Genomic DNA, 6,039 nt, shown 5'->3' with positions numbered 1-6,039 from the left:
TCCTAGGTCTCCATGTATAGTAGTTAGGACCTTCTAACAGGGGTGTCTATGAGCTGACCCTCTTTTAGTAAAGAAGCTCATGATGGTAAACACTCAGACAGACATGAGCACAACAGACTGATGTGCACACATAAACAAGTAGTAGACAAAAACAAAACACATCAACAGACCAGATTTCAGACAAATACAAAATCATCAAATGCACACTAAAGTAAGCAAATGGGTGAGGACAACTGAAAGGACTTATCAGAATAAGCTCTAATACCACTTGTAAGAGTTGGTGAACTCTAGTTAACATTTAGGTACCCATTTTTAAAGTGCAGCAGAAGATTTTACCAAATTAATTAACGGTTATCAAGTTAAGCATGAATCTATCATCCATAAACAATAAATGTAAAGCACACCAGCATATACATGGTTCAGCTAAAACCACTTTTAGCCTACATCCATGGGACCTCGTCCAGATCGAAGTATATCCACTAAACAATAAACATTACAAGATATAGTTCAAAGTTGATTTTGCTACAACAAAGAGAACTCCCTGTTCTAGTTACACTAAACACCACTCTCTAAATCCTAATGTCTTGCTACTTCAAAGGACTTCTTTGTTGAGATTATGGAGCCAATTCAATCCAAATTAGAGTTGGATTAGGACATGGGTTTTCCTATATGTGTTTATGTAAAAATTTTTCCTTTAGGATACAATTAGTAATTGATTATAATTGTATTAGGAATAAAAAAATTCCTATTAGGATATGGGATTTGAGTCTTATTAGGAATAGTGTCCCATGTATTACCTATAAAAACAGTTAAGTCCTAGAGTTAGATATCACAATTGATAGAAGGCAAAGCCACAATTAGAGAGTGAGAGTCATCAAATAGGGTTTAATGAGTGAGCAATTTGTGAGGCTTGTGAGAGATTCTTGTAATTTCTTTTCTTCTTCTTTATAGTAAAATTCCGTAGTACAAAGTGGACGTACTCTCTACGGAGAGTGAACCCCTATAAATCTTGTGTTTGTTGTGCGGTTATTTATGTCTTTGTTCACACTATTTTTCGCTTTCAGGGATTTTGATTTGCTAGTTTCAATTAAATCCCCCAACATTCTTCATGCAGGAACACACCCAAAGAACACTTGAGCTCCACCCAAGCCTCACACGCCAAAGCACGCTTCAGCATCAACAATGGAACTAAGTTCCAGCAGCCATTCAATCAAGTTAAGATATGATAGGTTTTTTTACAATAACATATGGTGAACCTTTAAGCAAAAAACTATTTGAAAATTTCAGAGCACAGTAATAAAATATCAAAGGTAGTCCAAATGAGCAAGAATGAAGATGATATAGGCCAATTTTGTACTCCCAATTTTGGCCAAGTCAACAAACAATGGCTGACATATGTTGGTCCAAAATGGAAAAGATTCCATCTATCTTTTAGGACCACAACCAAAAAGGGAAAAAACTTATTTCTTTGGACCACAAGAGATATGACACTTGTAGGTGGTCCTCATGACAATGGGAAAAAATATCTCAACTGATAAGATAAAAACGTAACTTGTGCAAAAGTAAGTTAGACATGCAATGTAGCACAATAGAAAAGTGTGCGCACACACAAAGTAAATCGCGAAATAAAATGCAATAACAAATGTCTGACATACGTGTGTAGCACACATCCCTGTGCACACATATGAAATGAAAAAGCAAAAGGCATAAGCCTGACTAGCTGAACACGTCGAGGACACAAATAACCACAAACTATCTTTTATCTTTCTTGCGAGACCACAACAAACCTTACAACCTTTTAGGATCACTAAGGAAATTGTGACACTTGTAAAGTTAGCTTACACAAATATATCATGAATTAAAATTAGCTTGATGACAAACAACAAAGAGAAAACCACTTGATAAAATGTGTCAAACAGTAGATGCTTGCACAGAAGAACGATGTGTGCATATATTTGCTCAGCGATTCATTGTACACCGTAACATAAGTTTTCAAAAATATCAACGAAGAAATTTCCTACCAAGATCGCTGATATACCAATCTGATATAAGACTTATACGCATCAAAGTCATGTATGAGCGTTAGCCGGCAGTGACATTTTTGCTTTCAAGTAAGGATTCAATGAAGTTCGCTGAAAACAACAAATACTACAGACTTCGAACACAATTTTCAAGTTTATTTCTAATAGTCCTTGTCGTTTACAATTTGAAACCCAATGTATGCATGTCACTCTTTTATTTTATCATTTCTATAGTTTTATACAATATTTATATCATTGATCGCTCCGACTTCAAAGATAATTCATCCGCAAGAATTTATATGTGACAATAGTCATTCAAATGAAGAATAATAACAACTTACATGGCATGTGTTATCAATATATTTCCCATATCATTTATAAAATCCAACTGCACTGATACTTTATTGAGTGGAGAAGAAAGATCCTACTCGTGTTAAAAATTTAGATACTTTACTAGAGAAAGCATCAGATAACATAAAATCCATAACCATCTCTTCTGGCTGATGGAGTGAAGGACGATTGAAGAGTTAAAAGACCAAAGAGTTTTGGGTTCAAGTTGTAACAAGGGTTAGGGGTGGCCACCATTACCATACCCAAAAAAGCAAATCCATTCAGCAAATTCAACTTTAAATAGCCACTTGAGCACAAGACATGCAATGGCCATACATAATTAATAGGTAGACTTGCTAACTAATTCGAATTAGTTAAAAAAAAATTATTAACTTTTTTACGTTATTTGAACCAACAACCCAAATTACAAGCATTAGAAACAATAGACAAAAATAAGAGTATAACCTAAAATAAAACTTGTAAATTGAGATTTGAGCATTTAACTTTCATAATAGATAAATGAAAAACGAGTTATATATGGAAACAACAATGAAGAACGATAGATATGCTCAATAATCACTAAAATTTCTGAAAATAAAATTGATCACCAACACTCGAATTACAAGCAATAAAACAAATTAAAATCAAACTTCTGTTAAGCACAACAAATACGTAGAAACATTCACCAACTGTTAAATCAATTTCTTTTATCTAGTCTTAGGTGAAGCAACTGCCTTAATATCAGGCGTAGATGTATGAGAGTTAGAACTATCTTCTCTCCTCCTTCCCTCCTCCACGTCCTCAACATCGTTGGTACCAGCCGTAGATGTCTTAGTAGGGGAATATCATTTCCTTTACTTCTTCTTGAAGCAGTGAATTGTCTCGTTGGCAACATGCCTTATTTCTTCATCATATCTGGGAGTTCCTTTCCATCCATATCCTCACTGAAAAATCCAATCTAGGAAATTTTTTTTCCTGAGTTGTTTAGATAGAGAGCTATCTAAATTTGCATGCCATGTTCATACATATATATTGAAGTATCAGCAATTTGATGATTTATTTATTTATTGGCTTTGAAACTTCTTCGTTTTAGTATTCTAATTTGATTTTGAATTATATTTAATGTTCTTACTAATGTTCATTAGAAATATGGACTTCACATTTATGATAGTTTCAATTACTATTATCATGACTATCCTTATAGTATACGTTACCATAATGTTAGTTTTTTTTTTTTTTACCATATCGTTGAATGTGTTGTACATACAAATTTTTTAAAACACCCGTTTAAATTTATCAAATAATATGATTAGAGTAATGGGATAAAAATAAGTAAATAAACATAAATTATGCAATAAATCATATCAGTATGTATAGAAACATTTAAAGAGAATTTGTTTTTATACATAACATTGACCTCATTTATTTATTTTTTCCTACACACACTAAACAAATCGATTAACCTAGTCAAATACCATAGACAGCCTAGTTTAAAACGCTATGGAAGATTTCCAATCTTCCTTATAAGATCGAATGATGTATAGGAAATGGAAGGAAGAAAACAACCCTTTATAAGATCGAATATGTATAGGAAATGGAAGGTAGAAAACCACCCTGCTGTTTCATCTTGGATACCTTCCACATGCGTATCTATACATTTTCCAATAAAGCCAACGATTCTAACCTTGTTTCTTTCTATTTTTCCATTTGTCAACAGCAAATATCGATCTAGGACTTGTATCTTTATTACAACTGAAAGTACATTGTAGAGCTAACAACACTAGACAAATCTGAACTAGAACGTTGAACACTTCAAATGTCAAGCCAACACCAGTGTGTGAGGTTTATAGTGGAATAACACTCTGCTTTTATGGTGAGTATGAACCAAAAGAATTGCATTGCTGAGACATGTAGAGCTAACATGCGTGGATGTTCCGTTGGTAAAGTCCATTCTTCACAACCCCTTGAGTAGCACAGTCCCACTATCCTTATCTGTTACCAAGCAAACATGAAGTATAAAGGCTAAGAGTTTGAGGAAATTGGGGTTGTTTTTGTAAGAATAGAACTACTAGTAACCTTGGGTTTTATCTGCAAAATACAAACTTGTATCAACGCGGTGCATTTTATCATGACAAAGAGTATGAATATTGCCCGCATTTGTAACTAATTCATTAGTGAAGAACCCATTTTTAATTGTAACAAAAATTCTCGATTGTTCTCCTTTTTTTTTTTTTTTCTTGTTTTCTCTTTCCTGATTTTCTTCAAATCCTTCATGGTATCAGGCCCTAGACAGCATCAATGCTGATTCTAACCCTGAGTTTTCCACTTTTGTTTCGAAGTCAAATTTGAGCAAGTTGCTAGCTCTAAGCTAGTAATTTACTGTTCATTCTACGTTACTGACACTTTCTATGAAGCTAATAGAAGAATTGGGTATTGGAGGTCCCAAGTCTTTCCTACTCTTGCATCACATGACCTCGATGGCTTCATTACTAGTGAGAACACTTGTCCCCCATATTTTTAATTTAAAAGTCTACTGCATGTGAAGAATTTGTAAAAGCCAAACCCTAAGTACTTTAATTGGAAACACACAGATCAATTTTTAGTTAGTTGGCTGTTTTCATCTATATTTGAACTATGTTCAGACACGTACTAAGTGTGTAGCTGGTATGAAATTTGGAATCACTTAGAACTACATTTCCAATCTTTTTCAAAGGCCAGGACATTACACCTAAGAAACTTGTTACAAACCACAAAAGACTCTTAAGTACCAATGAATTGTTTAAAGATGAAGAGTTAGGTGTGACTAGTGGCTAGTGTAGTCAATATTGGAGATGAGGAACTGCTTTTGTACATATTGGATGGTCTCTAACTAGATACGATGTTGTAGAGCTAGCTTAACACACAATAGCTAGTATACAGGAAGCTCAATTTTGCTACACAAACATGAGTAAGGCTAGAGCGACAGAATAGGGCTTTGACAAACTTTCATGGCACCTAACCTTTGCACTGATAGCTTAAAAGCAGGGTCGGTAGATTCTGACATAGGAGTGCTTTTGAATTCTAATATGCCAGGGACTGCAATTCAGAACAGTTCACAGGCTATTAGCCTGGAATATCAAACTATTCCCCTACTTCTGAACTAGTGCTTATAGGAATAGGATTGTTTCATCCATAGACGACAGTAAGAGTTCGTGAATACAAGTTACCAAGGAGTTGGATTTAACAGATCTTTTTACTCAACTATACGACCACAATCCTTTGCTCCTAGTTCACAGTCTTTTTCTCCTGGTATTGCTCAGTTTCATGGTAATGTGATGAAAGGAGAGGCAGAGGGAGAGATACTTTAAGCCAAAACTAATTTGCCGATATGTGGCATCTACATTCGCCCTGCAGTGCTACTACAGGTTTGACCAAATTCAAGGCTTTATTACATCCTCATATGGCTCACCAATGTAGAATTCTTATTATAATGCGTTAGTTCCTACAAGATAACTTTTCTAGAGTTTCTACTGATTCTATTCAGGGGTTGTTAGCTGCTAGCTATCCCACATGGTCCCTTGAACAATTCTTTTGTTGGCTTTCATGACCCATCTATTCGGCATTGACCAATGTATCAGAACTACATACACCTACCATATTTGTTGTCTCCTCATCATACCAACCCACCCTTGTTAGGAAACGATCCAGT

Source organism: Pistacia vera, unplaced genomic scaffold (assembly GCF_008641045.1).
Source record: "Pistacia vera cultivar Batoury unplaced genomic scaffold, PisVer_v2 Contig974, whole genome shotgun sequence".
In the NCBI taxonomy this organism is placed as follows: domain Eukaryota; kingdom Viridiplantae; phylum Streptophyta; class Magnoliopsida; order Sapindales; family Anacardiaceae; genus Pistacia; species Pistacia vera.
The sequence above is the reverse complement of the archived record's forward strand: the minus strand, read 5'-3'. Positions refer to the sequence as shown.